Source organism: Psammomys obesus, unplaced genomic scaffold (genome assembly GCF_907164565.1).
Source record: "Psammomys obesus unplaced genomic scaffold, mPsaObe1.curated_primary_1811, whole genome shotgun sequence".
In the NCBI taxonomy this organism is placed as follows: Eukaryota; Metazoa; Chordata; class Mammalia; order Rodentia; family Muridae; genus Psammomys; species Psammomys obesus.
The window spans coordinates 188,021-208,431 of record NW_026596725.1 but is presented as its reverse complement, the minus strand read 5'-3'; positions in this window follow the sequence as shown (position 1 = coordinate 208,431).

Below are 20,411 nucleotides of genomic sequence, written 5' to 3'. Positions count from 1 at the left end.
CAGTTCATAGGATGTCCCCAACATTATTGGCCTTTCTTGGAGAAGAGTTATTTAGAAAAAAAAAAATCATCAGCTGACAATAACAATGCTTTTATGTTCTCAAGATGAAAGATAAGGAATATCTGGCTCTTTTGCCCCAGGCACAGAGGAACAGAGCACAAACTTGATAAACATTAATGACTGAATCACTGCAGGAAGAGACAGAGAAGATAAAAATCACTCATGGTTCTCTTATTTAAAACACCAGAACCTCTGCTACGACTGATTCTTCATCATGAAGCTGCCTGTTCTCTTCATTTTGTTTTGTTTTCTGGACCTGTTGTGTACAGGTAAAATGGAAAGTCTCGTTGGGAAGATGACTGTTTCAGGAGAGGAAAATTGTTAGATTTCAGCTGGGAACAAGGAAGTGATTTGGTAGCCAAGGAAGCAGTTAGAATTCTCAGACTGTGTCAGGAATAAAGGACTTGTGGCCTCGCTCCTAGTGAGTCAGATCACTGTGGAAAACTGAAAATATATGATTTTGATTAAATAATTGTGAGAAAAGCAATTAACATTAATAAAAGAACATAATATTTGAAGTTACTAATATATAAATGCAGATTTCATTTCTGTCATATATTGGTTATATATCTATAATTTAAAATCATTTATTTATTTAATTCATTCATGAATTACATATGTTAATTGGATCTAGATAGTGATTTATAAAGATTAGCTATAGATAAACATGGATAGTGTACAGAGTGAGGGTAAAGAGTAAGAAATTTTAAAATGGTATTGTAATTATTTTTAAAATACATTAAAAGATCTTGAAAGTTGATAGCATCTCCTTTTCCATAAAGAGCAGCTTCTTTGAGGCCTACTGAAGGAGAAACAAGCAAAATTTACCATCTTGAGCTTCCTGTGCTTGGACTATGTGCTTTTCTTTCTATCCCATTGAATTTATTATTCTGACTTTAGATTAGCAGCTGAAGGGCAGAATTTTGATAAAGAGCAGTGAACAGACTGTCTTGACACATTTCAGATGATTTAAGATAGGACAACTATTTTTCTTGTTTAGGCAAAAATACTGCAATTGTTTCTACTCAGCTTAAAAAAATAAGGAAGCAAGTATAGCTAGCACACAAGGAGCCATTGAACAGTTTGATTTTGTCCTTCAAGTCCATTTTATTGCAGCACAAAGCCAACTAAGCATTCTTTGACTACATCCAGTTTGAATAGATTAAAAATCCCCACATATTTATTTTTCACAGAAGGGTAACATGGTCTGAAATCAAATGAAGTGGGATACACTTTTAGTTCAAACTACTTAAACAGCCAGGAGGATCACTTGAGCACAGTAGGTCAGTATCAGTATTGGCATGACAGAGAACCACATCTCAAAAACAAACAAACAAAGAGATTCATATAATTTAAAGATTTTTAGAATGCAAATTAAACATATTACACATGAAAATTAATATATTACATTACCATAAATTTAAGGCAAACTATTAAAATCTTTTAGATATATTTTAAAATTTAAGAAAACATCATTTTCTCCCTTCCTTTTCCTTCCGCCAATCCCTCCCATTCCTTGTTTCTTTTGGAAATCATGGCCAGTTTCAGAAAGGACACAGGTATTTAGCCCAGCCATGTTAGTATAATAAAATATCAACTCCAGTTATACTATCATGATTTACACGTGTCTCTCATGTCACTACTTTGGAAAAAAATGTGACATTCTTCTTGACATTTTCAGTACTTTTAAAACCCTAAGAGACATTGTGTATGTGTGTGGATAGTTTTATCTATAAGTTGAGGAATTTGCAATTCCTTCTTGTGCATGAAAATGAGTTTTAATATGGAACAGTAGCTGTTATCTAGAGAGAAGCTATTTGTTATTTTTGTTACTAGTGGAAGAATCCTAATTTATAATTCCCACTTAAATAATGCTATTTTTTTCTCATACTGATGCTTGACAGCTGTCATCTTCTGTTATTTGTAGATTCCAATTGAGTCAACATACATGCTTCGCACCCTCATATAGGACAGTGTAATTTGAGGATACATTTTTTTTTTTTAATCTAGTGAAATAAAGTCTTTTTCCCCTGGTATCAGAGGCAATAAATAACATCTCTCTAGATAATATAAATAAGGAACCATCATTAATTTACACAGTAAAGCAGTGGTGTTGTGAGGCTTAAGATATATGGTAAAAAAGAATCCTATTGGCCTGGTGATGTAGATTTGTACCTAAACTGATTATCTAGCATGTATAAGGCCCTGGATTCCATTACTAGTATGCATATGCATACACAAAGTATATAATATGGGTTTAATTTCCCCTAAATCTCTTTTTTCCCACAATAAAGGAGATATATTGCTGCTAATCTGTGTTCACTAAAAACAGAAAACATGAATATTTTAGTGTACCAGAATCATCATTTCCACCTTAAACTCCTTAAAATCCATTGTTCCCAGCCAGTATGTAGATCTTTAGAAACGTTCAAAGATCCCCTAATTTGTCAAAGTATGCTCGTTATTTGTATTTTCCATGAAAGTACATCTAATGATATTCATATTGTGCAATAATGTAATCATTATTAACTAATTTCCTTGTGTATATCTGAAAGGCAAAGTTATATAAATGTTTTAGTTTATTTGAAATAGAGCCAAAATATTATAAAGACATAATATATGTTGAGTTGTTAATGCCATGAGTATTTGCATGAGCCTAAATTATTAATCTAATTGCACATTTGATATGGACATGTCTTTGTGTGTCAACATAGTTCAATAAAGCTGATTTAACAAGGCAAACCAAGTAGAAATAATGCCATAGAAATTTTTGGTGCACTTCTCAAAGCTACTCTCGGCCTTGCAATGTATATTTGAACATTTTCATGTAATACAAGTATGATCACCTAGTGGGTTCAACCTATCAGTAATAATATGACAATGGATAGAAATATGACAGTGAAACAAAAAAAATTACAAAAATTAATATCCCAAGTAAAATAGGAAAAAAAATGAATTTGGAAGCCCCTACCACAATAGAGCGCTGTTATATTTATTTTCACATCAACAATTGATATGAAAATCCCAAATTCATGTCTATATTGTATATAAAAATGATGCAGTGATTCCTCTAATGTTTTATTCTTTTCACAGTAAAATCTGAATTGAAAGACACCTATTTTTGCTTTCTCAAGAAAGGCAAATGCAGACCTGTATGCAGTAGAGTTGAAAAGAAAGCTGGTTTCTGCACAAAACTAAATGCTAATTGTTGCTTACCTAAGCATAAAATGAAAGCCCTCATTCTTGAAGATAAAAGCACAGTGAGTACAAAGATTAGTTATAAACAAAACTGGGCCACCAACTCCTCCTTCGCAGCCCATGTTGTTCTTTTCATTAAATAGCACTGTTGAAGAATATGTTCGTTCCCATGGATCCGAAACTAATGAGAGAATTCCAGGAAGCAAGGCAGATCCAGTGACAGGGACAGCGAAGAAGCAGGGACCTTACAAAACATTTATTTCTAAATGTGAAGTCTAAGTGCATAACAATGGCAAAAGCTAGCAAGCGCTGTGGTGTGCATCAGTGACATTGCCAAAAGTTCTAATGTGATCAGTGTGACAACCTCCAACTAGCTGGAATAGGAGATGTTTTGTTAACAATCTTATCATGTTTCTTGTCTGTATTAAGATAAGTGTAAACCCTCAGTAACACAGATATACTTTTGATGCACTCAAAATTGTATGAGTTAATGTCACAAAATTAACCCAACAGAACCCAGAATGAGAGGACTTCATTCCCAGGCACCAGCCAAGCCCAGTCGGGGTCACTTAGGCACAGTAAAAATGACCCTATCTGTCTTTAAAGCGGGCCTGTGAGCAACTCATGGGTTGAAGCCATTTTGTGAAGTTGGTTACACAAACATGCTGGATTCTAGACAGAATAAACAAACAATCTTTGGTTTTTGCATACCATCTGAGTCTGGGGTCTTCTTTCAGCAATTCACGGACCCAACAATAAAAGTGATTAGAACTGCATCAGCTCTCAACTGAGAAAGTGATAATGCTTTTCTCATTTATACCACAAAACCAAATTTGGGTTTTACAACTTACTGAACACTCCTGACTTGTGGCTACATAAGTTTAGTTTTAAAAAGAAGAAAAAAAAATATTCTTTTACATTACTTTTAACTTGTAAACATTTCAGGGAGTTAGTGCGTCTCTGAGAAGCAACTTTGTTATCAAAAGAACTGTTAAGCCAGTCCTGATGAGACCTGATAGACTAGGTTCAGATGGAAGGGGAGGAGGACCTCCCTTATCACTTGACTGGGGGAGGGTCATAGGAGAAAAAGAGGGAAGGAGGGTGAGATTGGGAAGGGGTGGGGGAGGAGGCTACAGCTGGGATACAAAGTGAATAAATTATAATTTATAAAAAACGTACTACATATATATTACTATTTATATATAATAATATTAACTGTTTATATAATACATTAATACAATAATATATATAAATAAAAAACAACTGTTAACATCACTTAACAAAACTCCTTTTCAAAGAACGCTGCAACACATTCACGCTTTCTTGAACTCCAAACAAAAAACCTGAAGAATGCAACAGAAAACCACTACTTTTGTTGCCCGGTACTTTTTCTCCCCTCCAAAAAGGAAGTCTCTCTCCTAACAGGAAACTGCTCCTCCAAAGGGAATCCTAGAATATGAACCCCAACCCAGTCCTCAGGGGGAAAGTCGATGTGCTACTAAGTGCCAACACACCTGACAAGAGAGACAATGAGTAGCAGAAAAATGATTTCAAAAACTAACCCATGAAGAGGGGGAAGGAGAGAGCACACATATAGCCCATAGACTCAGTCTCCAAGTGGGTTCCCTAGTAAGGGCAGCAGGGATTTTCTCTGGCCTGAACTCAGTGGTTGGCTCTTTGATCACCTCCCCCTGTGGGTGCAGTCTTTCCAGGCCACAGAGGAAGACAATGTACCCACTCCTGATGAGACCTGATAGGCTAGGGTCATATAGAAGGGCAGAAAGACCTCCCTTATCAGTAGACTAGGGGAAGGGCATAGGAGGAGAAGAGGAGGGAGGGTGGGATTGGGATGTGATAAGGGAAGGTACCACAGCTGGAGTACAAATTGAATAAATTGTATTTAATTCTAATAATAAAAATGACCCAATTTTTTAAAAGTGATTAGATCTAATTTTGAACGCAAACAACATCTGAATGCACATTAAATTAAGCCAAAATGATAAGTAGTGTTCATAGAGACAGTGAAGTCCTTAAGCTAAGTAAACAATTAGAATGAGCTATGGCTTATGCTCCTTGCGCCAATGAACAAACCTATGTTTGACTACTTTTTTTAACTTTCTCACAGAACTGGAGAAAGAAGCAACAGGAATATTGAATTGGAAAAAAAAAATAACTGAAGAACAGACAAGGTGAGTTGGGAAAGTCAGACGGGAATTTTTAACAATAAGCATAAACTTGTTGTGTACCTGCATTCACCAACTACTTCTGATTATAAATTTCTTAACATTGACACTGGTGATCTCATAAATGATGAATGAACTCATCTCTTTTATACCACAGTAACTAGGCAGCTATGAGAGTAAAATACCTTGCCTAGTATGCATTTTAAAACCTATACTTTCCAATGATGTTCTACTAAAAGTCATGCTTAACTAGTTAATCAAACTCATTATAGTCTAACTCTGAATTCAGAAATAAAGTACGGTATTGTGAGGTAAGGGTAGAAAACAAATAAATCAATAAAACACAGCCAACCTAAGAGAGGCTATCTAGTAGAAAATAATTTACCCATCTTGCTATTAAGATAGAACTGTGTCAGAGCTACCCCCCCCCCCATGGGACTTCTCTGCAAGGCCACAAGGTAGAAAGAGGAAATCAGTCCTCAGTCCTTATGTGAATAGATGAGCTGGGGTGTATGGGTAGAGAAACTCCCCTATTCTGAGAAATAGGGGATAGGGGATGCAGGAGTGAGAGGGGGACTGGGATAAGAGCAGGGAAGTAAGTGCCTATGACCGAGATGTAAGCTGAATTAATTAAGAAAAAAAATGATTCAAACAAAACAAAACAAAAAAAGATAGAAATTTATTGACCTGATGGTTATTATGAATGTCTGATTAAAAGTCATCTACTTAGTCTTTCAGCAACTGTTAAAAAACATTATCTGTGCTGTCACAAATCTGACATAGAGTTCCAGAACCACACCCTTTAAACATTTGATTCTATCTACAATTGAAATTTTGCTATCTAGATGTCTGATTATTGCCTCTTGTATAAATTTCATCGTAAATAAGAAGGTACTGACACTTTGTTCTGGTCTTAGAAGTTTTCAAAGACTTTTGAAAAAGCATTCAGAGCTATTTACTCTCTTTAAAATGAAAAACAAAATAAAAACTGTATTTCACTGAAAAAAACTCAGTCAATCACAGATAACAGTAATAAACATGAAATAAAGGAAATAGAACAAGATACATTGACCTTGCATTTGACCATTATACAAGGTTATTAAATTAATAGATAGCAGCACTAACAAATCAGAAAAAAAATTATTTTTCAATCAATCTTTGTCAGACATGCATATATTATATATTGATCATACACCCCTTCACCCTTTACCTTGGTCCTCTCTTGCCTCTCTTACCTCCCATTAGTCCCCCACGTCCCTCTAGACAGTTTCACTCTCTCTATATATAAATTTATGGATATGTATAAAGTTCTAAAACAACATAAACAAGAAAACAAAATTATGTGAACCTAGAGATGTCAAAAGATGAAATACAAATAGCCAATAAACATAAGGAGGAATGTTCAATATCATCTGCTTCATAGAAACTCAAACAAAAACTACCTTGAGACTTCATCTTACCCCAGTCTAAATAACAATCCCAGCCAAGTATGATGGCTAACACCTGTAATCGCAGCACTCAGGGAGACAGAGACAGGCGGATTTTTGGGAATTTGAGGCCATCCTGGTCCACAAAGTAAATCCAGGACTCTGCCACCAATGACAAAAACCAAAACAAACCAAAACAACCCCTCTAAAATAAAATTTAAAAAAATCATAGTCCTTAGGAAAACAAGTGCTGATGGTAATAGCAGTTCATTCACTACAGACTTCAAGATGATGATTCTCAAAAACACTAACATCTTCCATGTGACCCCACTACACCATTCTCAGGTTTTACTGAAATGGCCTTAAGCTGTATAATATAGAAATATTGTACTTCGATATTTATTACAGTATTATGCAAAAGTGTTTAAGTACAAAATCAAATTGGTATACAACAACACAGAAATGACAGAGAAAATTGTAGTATATACACAATTGATTTGTTTTTTTAATTGCTTTCGAGGGGATTATGGTGTTCAATATCTCCTAATAAGGAAAGACTATGGCAGAGGACATAGCTCAGTTCGCTGAAATCAGTGTCTGATGTGAAAGCAGAAGGGCCCGAATTCAATTTCCAGACACCACATAAAATATGCAGACGTGGTAATGTAGGCTTGTAATTTCAGTGTCGAAGAGGCGGGGACAGACACCCTAGGGCTTGATTTCAAACTGATTTATCTTACTTGACAAGTTCCAGGCCACTGAGAAATAAAACAATACAAAACAAAACAAAACAAAAAGATGATTAGTGCCTGAGGTGAAACACTTGAAGTTGTCCTCTGACTTTCACAAATATGAACTATGTGTGTACACACATAACATACACATGTACAGTTACAAACTCATATATATAAGCATTCACACACATAGAAAAGAAAGTTCCACTCAGTATTTGTCTAGGTAAATGGGAAAATCTCTGTGTGTGTGTCTCTGTCAATGTCTCTCTCTCTCTTTCTCTCTCTCTCTCTCTCTCTCTCTCTCTCTCTCTCTCACACACACACACACACACACACACACACACGCACACCCAAGTAGATTCCAGGAAGAAAATCTTGGATAAGTATAAATTAATGGATTTTTCCTTCAGGAAGGATGGTTGAATGTAACTGAAGTTAAATAATCTGTAATCCTTTGGTTACAGATTTCAAGTTCAAACACAGTAGGTAGGTGGGCAAGCTTTGTAGAAGGGCACAGAAGATGCTAGGAGCTGAGCTGGTGCCTTCTGTTTTTGTGTTTTTCCTTTCCGTCCTAGCTGAGGTGATTCAAGGACTTAGATACTGATATTCATTGTATGTTTTTATGCCCTGTCCTTCTCTATGAAAATTTAACCTTTGTTGGACAATGGCTTTGCTTTTAGGAATCATAAGCAGAGACCCCCAACATGAATTCCTGTTGAAAACAAGAATCTTGAAGATCAGAAACTATTTTAGAGAATATCTTAGGACCAAAGTAGTTAAAGTGGTACTAAATGGCTAGGGAGGGGAAAAGCCACTAGTGTTCAGTGTATCACTTTAACACAAACGCTGATTAGACAATTCCTAATTTCTAAGTTAATTCTAGAAAGTAGAGATTCAATCTCTGATTCAATTTCTGCTTTTTTTCTCCTAGTGTCCATTTAATCCCATGCCAGCTTTCATTTATAGAATGCGAAACTGCAACTGATCATCAAAGGATCCTTTTCTCTGGTCCAGAACAAAGAAAAGAAATGTAATTTATGTATGAAATTTGAAAATAAACTTTTTTGTGCTTCTCATAAGTCTGAATTATACTCAATTTTATAAGGACAATAAATTGAAATGTTAGGAAAATTACATAATATTAAATAAAAAATCTTTAAAAATTATCAATCCAAGAATTAGGAGCAATGATGAGTACAAAGGTTCATAAGCACATAATCAGTTCTTCATTCCACAGCCACAAGTGCAGAGAACTTGTTTAGACATCGGGACCCATTCACATGTTTATGAGAGGTCGTCTTGTATGTGAAAACACCATTAGCTTTGATGAATCTTATTGGGGATATCTTTCTGTTAGATTCTTTATGAGGTCCAAAACAGAGGTATGGGAAATTACCATGAAACATAAAAGACCGTTATCATACAAGAGGGCTCTAGCTCTCAGAATTGGGTCTTGAAATATATTCTGACCACCAGGCCATCTACAATGTCCAATATTAACTGCTGTGAAAATAAAAAGGAGCTCTAAATAGCTGCCTCTTCCTCTGTAGAGTCAACAAAAAGATAGCAAATAGCCAAAGAAGTCAGTCAGGAATGACAATGTGTGGGGAGGGTGTTGGGGTGGGGAGGAGGATATGTAGTGTTACAGGGATCCCAGACACAGAGATACAGTCCTGCTCTAAGGAAGCAGTTGAGCAGATGTGATGGTGAGGCATGTCATCAACTGTCTTATTCCAAAGCCATTCTCCAAGTGCTGAACAACACATATTCTGATACAATGCCAAGAGAAACTCATGTGTTATGTGATTACATTGTATTTTCTTTTTTTTTTAATTTTATTTTTTTCTTATCAGTTACATTTTATTAACTCTGTATCTCAGCCGTGTCCCGATCCCTCATTCCCTCCCAGTCCCTCCCTCCCTTCCTCCCTCATCTCCACCGTGCCCCTTGCCAAGTCCACTAATAGGGGGGACCTCCTCCACATTCATCTGATTCTGTTTTATCAGGTATCTTCAGGACTGGCTGCAAAGCTCTCCTCTGTGGCCTAACAGGACTGTTCCTCCCTTGGGGGGTGGGGAGGCCAAAGAGCCAGTCATTGAGTTCCTGTTAGAAATTTCCAGTGTTAGCTGGGATGTATATGAGCCTGTGAATATCCTCTCTAGAGTGTGGGAGTTAAACAGCTTCTTGTTCTGCTTCGGCATAATACTTTTCAGTTTATGATGACCCACGGCCACAGATCAATAGAGTTTTATATACTCCTGGCCAATTTCAACCTTAATGGAATGCCGTCGAAGCTCTAAAGCATTGTTTGAAACCATGTCTACGTTGTCTAAAGCAGAGAGGATGGTGTGAGTTCTCTAATCAGGATATCATACGGCTACACCTCACCTTACATTCTGCCCTTGAAATTTTCTTAATTCCCTTCACAGATCCGTGTTCCAATTTGCTTCTTCTGTCCCTTCATGAATGCAGCCCTTTCTCTGGACAACACATTCTTGTCCTCATCTGAGTAATCTTTCAGCTCATCTCAGAAACCTGTGTTGACAAAACCATGTTATGGAATGCTGTGCTAGATGGTCAGCTTAACTTCAATTTGTTTCTCCCTGAACCTCCTGGGTAAGGAGAAAAGGTAGAGTACACACGAATTGAAGAGTAAATGCAGAAGCTTTAAACAACTTGTCATGGAAACAAAACATGTACACATTTTTTGAGAAGACTAGAGTACCTTAGTCAGAAAATTCAAAGCCCCACAACATAAATTAGCAAGTACTGGTTCCTTCCTAAGTCATAATCAGTCCATCTCTTGGATATGAAGAGAAAATAAGTCAAAAGGACATGGAATTGTAGATGTTGTGTTTATATACACATCTCTTAATTCAAAATGTCACAGATCTTGGAGTTAAAGACAGTTGTGAGCTGTCATGTAGGTACTGGGGATTGAACCCTGATCCTTTGGAAGGGGCATAAGGGAAGAAGAGGGAAGGAGGATGGCATTGGGAAGAGATGAGGAAGGGGAACACAGCAGTGATACAAATTGAATAAATTGTAATAAATAATATTAATAACAAAAGGAAAATATTTTTAATTTATTTTTCTATTAATTACAGTTTATTCACTTTGTATCCCCCCATACCTCCCTCCCTCCCTCTACCCCTCTCCTCCCAATCCTGCACTCTCTCTTCCCCACCAGTGTCCCTCTTCCAGTCCACTGAAAAGGGAGGTCCTCCTCCCCTTCCCTCTGATCCTAGTCTATCAGATCTCAGCAGGAGTGGCTTCAGGAAAAATATTTTTAAAATGCCCCAGAATGCTAAATCCTTAGGAAAATATAGTAATATCTATGAAAATTATTTAAAATTTTAGAAAAGATTCATCATTACCCTTTGCCAGTTTTATTTCCAATATAGTTAGTTTTGTATGCCTGCTATTCAAGTTCCCTCGCACATGTTTACACCTCACATTTTAAAAATAATTTCCTGAGCAATTGTATCTGTGTAATATAATCAAGTGACATAAATTCAAATTCATATTTCTATTTTGAACTTGAGTAGCATTATCAGATATCCCATATAATGAGGGAAAATATAAAAGCTGAGGAGAAAACAAAAATAAAAACAATTGTTTCTATAATCTTTTGTGTATCATAAATATCTATAGTGCTATAATACATCTTTTTATATATGTATATGTGAAAGAGTCAAACATTCTGCAGATTGAACAGCCAGCAAATAGTCGGCAGACTGATATTTACTAACACAAAATCAAATGGAGGATTCAAACGATTCAAATGTAAATTTGTTTATAACTAAGTTCTGTAGTGCTAGTTATATGGCTTATTTAGAGTCCCAGTCTTTCCATAACACTTATTTCACAATGGCTGTCTATAATGCAAGTTTCCTATTCTTTCTGATCTAAAGTATAAAAACACTTATTAGGAACAAAGGTTTTTATGTTAAGTAAATGGTCAAGTCTCATGGGCATCCTAGTCTGTTCCTCCAAAACCTTCTATGGTCAACTGATAATATACATGCATATATGTAGATGTATGATTTTTGTTAATTAAAGAACATCTCTGTCGTTTGTGATTATATTTGTTTACTTAGAGTTTGGCTGACTCTGAAAGTATATTTCTTAAACTGTATCCTACTTGCCTCCTACCACTTACATTGCTGCTAAGTATTCCTGTTAATAACTTTATTTCACCAAGATGGTAAAGTTAATATTTTCCTCACTACTTTGCCTTTAAACATAATTTTTATTTACAAAGCAAAGCTCAGGCAGATAGTATGTCTACTTAAACCCACATTTGTTTCTGGACACAGCTACCATGTTTGATGAACCGTTTCTTTAAAGCAAATATTAAAAATATATATATTTGCATTGATGTATATATCTCAGATTTAAAATATTACATATTTAAATCTATGAACATTTTCTAAAGTCCTATAATTTTCCACATTCAGCTAAAGATGATTGTTTTCAATACCTACCAATACTTCTCTATCAGAGCACTCTTAAGAATGTCAAAAGTGTTTTCACTAAACAGAGATGTGAATCCTCTGCAAATAATGACTACTTTTACTGAGGTCATATTAACGTACCTTTCTGCCATCCATCTTGAGCTCCTTTTCTTTGCATTCACACTTTTTTCTCTTCCTTCCTGGAGTGTTCAAATTTATGATAGGTATCAACATTGCTCAAGACAGAAGGATTTCAGGCTTCTATGCAGCAGAGGGACTCTGTACTGCTAACTGATTTACTTTAGGGACGGCTGGAAGGCAACTTTCCTCTCTAGGGTTTGACTCGGTAAAGAGGTAGAATGAGAGTATTTGGGGAAGTCATGCTCAATCTGAATCAAAGGTTCAGAAGTATTTATGCATCACATTGTACACATTAGACACTGAGTGACAAATATTTTTCATAACTTCAAAACGGTCTTGACATGTTTTAAAATTTCTATACCCTCACAATGTAGGGATCAACCTCTGGGGATGCTATATTTTCTCTTTCTCCCTGTATTCCTTTCCATGCTTATCAGAATAAATATTTGTCTATCTTCCAGAATAAGGCAGACATATATTTCAAGATCAAACTGGGATTTAGCATGATTGAAGCATAATTTCAGGAAGAAAAAAAAACAAACAAACAAACGAAAAAAGAGTGTCTCATTCAAGGCACTGAAGAAAGAAAAAAAATAGGAAAGTCTAAAAAGAGAATAATGTTGCATATTTGTTTAAAAAAGAAACATAAGAAGAAAAGAGTAAGTGAGAGAGAAAAAGAGAGAGAGAGAGAAGCTTTACCAAAAGCTGTAGAGTTCTGTTAAGTAGTTTCTGTGATTGTTCATTCTAACTGACAAGAAAGGGATGGCAGGAACTTGGGTAAGTTAGAAAGTAAGGGGTAAGTTAGAAAGTAATTTGATTTTCTTTTTTATTTATTTTTCTTTTTAATACTGTTTTAATTAGGATAAAATCACATCATTTCTCTATTTCTTTCTACCTCCTTGCCCCTGCTAAGTACCTTCCTTCTAACTTCTCCAGGACATATGTACTCTCAAATTAATAACTTCCTTTTCTTTATCACGGTTTTACACACACACACACACACACACACACACACACACACACACACCACGAATACGTAAATCCAACCTGCTTAGTCTCTTTTAGTTGTTTGTATGTACATGATTTCAAGACAGACCTGTTGCCCTGATTGAACATTATGGAGGCTCATCCGTGGGAAAAGCTAAATTTCCCTCTCCCAACAGTATTAGTTGTTTATAGTAGTTTATCTATAGGTAGGGCACTATGAAACTGGAAGAAAATCATACCTGACATTATAAACATGGCCCATTTCCCTAAGCTAACAAAATCAGGGATGTTAGAAAGAATATCCTACCCCTGTCAGCATGTTAAACCAGCATGACTTCTCACTACATTCAATATCTTATTCTTGTGCCCAGAGATATGGGGAGCTACACTCTGTCCTCAAAAATTCTTGTAAGAAATGGAAACCATCACAGAAAAACACTAGCTGAATCAAATTTGCTTACAATTTTCTCATTTGTCAAACAAGATTTAAATCAAGTAACTTAAATAGTTCTAACTTTTTAAAAAAATGCTTTTTCAAAACAGGATTCTGGGGCTGGAAAGATGGCTCAGGGGTTGAGAACACTGTGTGCTCTTCCAGAGGTCCTGAGTTCAATTCCCAACAACCACATGGTGGCTCCCAACCATCTATATTGGATCTGATGCCCTATTCTGGCATGCAGGTGCACATGCAAATGTACACTCATATACATAAAATAGTAAATAAATCTTTTAAAAAAACAGGATTCTGAAGCAATTCAAACATAGGAAAATTTAATCTAAATTCTAAGATATAAATATAATCTAAGATATAATCTAAAATTCTGAGATTTTTTGTGAGATTTTACTTTTTGTTTTTATTACGGATTTTTGTTGTTGTTTGGTTGTTTTGTTTTTGTTTTTTGTTTTGTTTTGTTTGTTTTATTTTTATTTATTTATTTATTTTTTGTGGGAGGGTTTCTCTGGGTAGCCTTGGCTGTCCTGGATTTGCTTCGTAGACCAGGCTGATCTCAAACTCACAGAGATCTGACTGTTTCTGCTTCCCAGAGTACTGGGATTACAGATGTATGCCACCATGCCCTGCTCTTTTTTCTTGTTAAAATTTTATACATGAAAATCAGTATTCTTTACTGAAGTAGAATCAGGAAAACCTGGGGTTCCAAAAGTTTTTGAAGCAACCTGAGTGTGTGTATACATTAACAAATATTAGCACACATAACACACTTTCCAAAGACCTCATTTTTTCTGGAAGAGTAAAAATACAGCCAATTCCTTGCAGGCTGCCAAATTAATACTCAGTTATATTCTTGGGGAGTAAGTATTATAAGCTCTGTCCCGGGCTCAAATCAATCTTGCTTTTCTTAGCATATTACAAAGGAAAGGAGCACAAGCTAAGTGTATTAGAGAGATTATAAAGAAAGCATTGGGTAGGCAAAGTTTTTACTTTGTAAATTCCTAGTTACGAGAAGTTTTAAAACAGAAAACAAACAAAACAACAAACTGGTATCCTAGGAGTTATATATTCTCTAGTTTAACATACTTTAATAACCATTTTGTTCCATTTTACTTGGCAAATCTTATTTTTGTATCATCTTCTTGGTGCCCTTGAGTGCTTTATCCAGCCCTACAACATGTCTGTAATATTAATCCTGTATCTTTGATACTGATACTGTTTCAGCTTTGTCAAGTTTTCCTAAGTTTAATTACTGTAGCCTCTCAAAATGTACTCTACAGTTTTAAAGGATATAACTGTCATAAGTATATTACTAAAACTTTATGAAATCATTGCAATAAGTCTCAGTAAAACAGTGAAATTTCTAAGCTGTACATCATATTCCAAAATGGAGAATTAGATATATTATTCCAAGCATTGTTAAAGTTTTATAGGAATTTTATTTCTTTTTAGTTATTGAGCTACTAATCTTTTAAGTAACCAAAGCTTCTCAAAATAATCATCAAAAAGTTTTGATCATATATTTTTTAAGCTATAGTTGTTTTGTCTACCTTAGTGTGATGTCTCTAAATCACTTTAGTGTGTGGATTATATCATTAGCTATGTGTCTTAAATGCTTTCCTTGTGCTACACAAATAATGAAAGTAGGCTTAATTTAGCTTAATAAAGATACATCACACTGAAATCTAAAATGTTTCAACTAAATTATTTTTAAAAATTCAGATTTTAGTGTTCCAACTGAAATGGCATTTACATATTTATCTGACTTTACTTCTTAAAGCTCCACAAAATACAGTGTTATGGCAAAATAAAATTAAAAAAGAAATAAAGCATCATATAAAATTTTATATTTCCCCAAAACTATACATATCCAGAGAATTTAGAAACATTGAAAATTGTAATATCCTTTATAGTAACATCTTAATTTTCTTCAGTATTATTGTAGATTCATGTGCCTGAATATAATCTCTAGATGCTACGAACAGATCTCAGATTTATCAAGCTTTTTATGCATATAGTAGGACAATTACAGACACAGAATTTATGAGTTGCACAGAAATAAAAGAACCAACATCTGGGAGCAATCTAACTAGAATAAACTGCCCTGGCTTAATTTATAACTAAAATTCTGTAAATAGAAAATAAGTAAATAATAGCTGAGGGCTAGAATTCAGTTTACGTTTGTCATTGTTGTTATGTGATATGGTCTAGGTAGAAAACAGGTGATTCTTCCACTCCTCACAAAATGACTTAAATGAAATTATGTTCATTGAGAAGAAATTGCATAGAACACAGCAGTCATGTCTTCCACCTAATAACTTCAGTTGTAGAGGTATTAAATCTTCTGACACATAATTACAGAGGCAACAATGGCTTGGAATAGATATGAGGAGTTAAGTTCTAGTTCTGTCCCTTGGTGTCATAGGACATGACTTTATATGGATATGCATACTTTAGAAATATCTGCTGTGGTGAAGTTTATGGTCTGTCCTGTTTCTGTGTGCATGCTATACTTTTAGTGACTTATAGATATTACTTTATTGATTCCTATGGCCTGCAAGATCCTGTCTCGTCTAAACCCCTATCCATCTCAATTCTCATCTATCCTGACTCCGCACTGGTCCTTATAAATCTATGGCTCAATTTATATTAGTAATTCCTTTTTTTTTCTGAGTGTTCTTTATTCCTCCTGAGGTTATCTGTCAGATAAATGTGTAGCTCACACCCTCATATCAAAGGTCTTTGCTTAAATCTTTATTTCCTATTTAGGTCTAGACTGGTCAGCCAATTTAATGTTGAAATCTTTCTATAATATCACTAATGTCCCTGAGTATTCAAGATGTCTATCAGACAAAATTTTATGGATGTAGATGAAGTTGGAAGACATTCATAATGTGTTAATAAATACAAGGAAGAGGTGAAAGTGGTAATCTCAGCATCTATGCCCAAGGCAGTGTCAAGGAGACCCCCAGAGAGGTAAAAAGAGAGAAAGTAAATCAGCAAAAATAAAATTGGCCAAGGAGTGTTGCTATGGAAACCAATGCACCTGATTTACAAGGAGGCAAGGTATATAGATGAGCAGCGCTAAAATGAAGACTCAAGAAGGTTAAATGCAGCATCAGATTTTAAAAAGTACTATTATGAGTACGTTAATTGAGAAGTGAGCTTTGAGCTATCAGAACAATAGCAATTCTCTTTTGTGGAAAGAATTGGGCCACTACATTACATGTTGAAGACACATACCAATTTTTTTTAATAAAGTACTGAAATATAACAGATTAAATATTTCTCGGTCATGTATGTTTTGTAGATAAGCTCTTGAAAATAAAATCATTCTACTATTGTCTTAAAATGTCTTCAGACAGGTACAGGAAGGATGTGTAAGAAGTTAAGAATACTGACTGTTCTTTGAAAGGATTTAGGGTAATCCCAGCACATACATAATTGTGCGAAACTGTAACTCCGGTTGCAGGATATCTGACACCTACTTCTGTTCTCTGAGGACACCAAAGAAACATTTGGTACACAGACATGAATGTAACTAATCATGTGAGTGTGTATAATTTAAATAAAAGACAATTTTTTTTTACTAAAAATAATCTCTCTTTTATAAAAATAAACACCATGGAATGATTATTTATATTTAAAGCTGAGCTTCATTTCTTTCCTCCCATGTATCAGTAATTTGAAATAAATGGAGAAATTCTTTTGTAAGTCTTTAAGATTTTAGAAAAATATTCAAAAATTACAAGGAGATATTATTTATAAATCTGCATGTGTAGAATTTTAAAACATTTTTAGAATTATTTATTTTATTTTATATGTGTGCTTGCTTTGTCTGCCTGTACATCTGTGTACCATGTGCGTACATGGTGCCCATGAAGGTCAAAAGAGGCAAAAGATCCCTGGAAATGAAGCTATGGATAGCTGTGAGTCATGGTAAAAGTGCTGGAAACTCTATACTAGTCTCTGCAATAACACGTGCTCTTAAGCACAGAGCCATCTCTCTAGCTCCCATAAAACGTATTTTAATTAAAAATTTAATGAATCTCTACACATGTCAAAATAATTCATATTTTAATAAAGTGGCGACGGTAATACATGCTTGACACAATTATATGTTGTGATTATAATATAATTTTATCATCTCTCCTCCCTTTACTTTCTTTCCAACTCTCTCCTGTATCCCTTCCTTGCTTTCAAATTCACATGGACTCTTTCTCTTTGCTTGTGTTGATATATACAATCCTAAATACATAATATATCCTGCTAAGTTCCTGTAAAGTTAGTCCACATTCAAAGTTTGGGGGCAAGACATATATGAGTTCACAGGTAGTCTGGGTAGTCTGAGTTGTAATATATATATATATATATATATATATATATATATATAGAGAGAGAGAGAGAGAGAGAGAGAGAGACTTACTGTATCTCAGAATAACACACTGAATATGAGAGTTGTGTGCTTAAAGTAGAAAATAAAATAAAGATGACTAATAAATCTAATGGCCTGTGTGTCAGGTTGCCTCATTTTGAATTTTTTTTCAAAATAACTGTTGCCTGTGTTACAAGTTATATACACAGCTTACTTAGACAAATTCCCTTCAGGTCAGTGTAGTGATTTTTGTTTGTTTGGAAAACAAAACAAAACAAAACAAAACACCGACCATGACAAAAACAGATATAACATTTTGCTCTATACCTCCATTGACACTGTGACTTGAGGATGAGTACATATTTCTTCCTTTGGTGTCTTTTTCTTTTCTTCTTTTTATTTTTTCTTTCTTTTTTTTAACGAACTGCCACATGATTGTAATACAATTTAATCAGAAAGGGGCTATCTGTGTTGACTTCATTATACATTCACACATTCAATCACACCAGCACCACTTTTCAAATACCATCTCTTCCAAATGTATGCTGTTAACTTTCTCAACAGGAAAGGGAAGCCCGTGATTTCCACCCATCAGTGTAGACTTAATAAATCACCCCACATATTACAGCTTCACGCCAAGTTAGCACCTTCATCAAGGAATGAAATTAGCAGAGCAAATCCTGGCTAATTGTGAAAGATGCTAATTGCTCACTCACCCTACAAAATAAGGCATGAGTGATGTGTGGCAAGCCCTGCATAAAGTCAGGAACACTTGGAAATGAGACACTTAAATAAAGCCTGAAACTGCTTATGCAGGGAGAAGTGAAGACCAGACAGTGAGCAAAATCATACAGCCTATAAAGAGAAACAAATATTTTGTAGATAAAACAAAACCAAAAAAAAAGCTTATTTTAGTACCATTGCAAGACTATTCAGGACTTGGGTAAATCAAAGGATTTATTACTTCCTTCTCTTCTGGTTTGAAGCTGAGTCCCACTAGATTATGACGGGGCAGAAGGAAGTGCAAGGGGCTGGGGTGGGGAGAAGGAGTCCTTTACATGTTAATAGCGGTTCACAGCAGGACAGAGAATTGTTATAAAGGAAGTGATGCCACTCAACTAATCTTGAGGGAAGGGAGGTCCAAGTCACAAACCAACGGTAATTAGGTCCCCTGCTGGTGGTCTCTGCAGAGAGGCAGAAGCCTAACAGGTCAAAGAATGTGAATCCTGAGCAGGCATCAGAGGCTGCCAGCCCCTGTGATCTTGGCTGAGATTAGCTGCTGGAGGTGTGATGGAAGGATTTATCCCTGTCACCATCAATCTGGTATTCAATCTCTGGATGCAGGACTCCTCCTCCCCCACCCGAAGTTGCCAGTGTGTCACCTTTCAGCAACATAGGACACTCATTAAGAATGGAATCATGTTCTTTCTTAATGCTGTGTTAAGTGTGTGATTTAAAAAGAGGAAATAATAGAGGAAAGAGATGCTCCAAAATGTATGGTCCTCCACTCATTCAATCCTCTCCAAATGTTTGAGCAATGATTTATGATATCAATACTACCTCAGTCCAGCTAAACAAGCAAAACTAACACTTAGTTTGTCTCCTAGGTTTCACATGCCTATTTTGCTTGTGATAGGCAATTATCACCTTATATTCAATTAAAATGTCTCTGGTTAATGGCTTAAACAAGCCTCTAAAGCAATTATATCATTTAAAATTGCAAAAGGTAACCCAGGGAGAGAGTTTGTGTTGATGTTAATTTGTGTAATGATGCAAAGGTGATAAATCATGAAATCCCTAGAGAGGTGAAGTAGAGATGAGTTTTGTGACATAATTACATAATTACAACATCTGGAGGACGGACAAGCAAATCTAATACCTTGTGATTTTCACATCACGTCTTTCAACAAGAAAGCATGACTGAGCAATGAACATATGTTTACAGCAACATTACAATAACTCTATAAAATTGGATTCCCTATAGGAAAAAAAATAGATATCTTCTGGCTTGGGTTTTGTTTGATTATTTGGTTGTTTTCACTTTCTCACCATGGATAACAAATTCTTAGTACATTGTGATGTCTTGTACTTCCTTTGTGGAATGACCATTATTTTCAGAGAGATCTGCTTGCTTTGGGTTGTTGCGTAAGAGTCAATTGTTTAAAAGTAAATTTTAAGTTTTCATGTCATCTTTGCAGTCAAAATAGGGATCATAGGAAAAGTCTTCCTGTTATTTTATTAATAACCTATGAGCCTCTTTACTAGGCTTCTGTAGCTCTGTTGGCACCTTGTTTTTCTATAAATAAATGTTTAAAATGCTACCCATTTAAATTTAGTTAATAAACGTTTTTTTTTTTAACTTAACATCTAGAATCTGTTCAATACAAGCTTCATACAA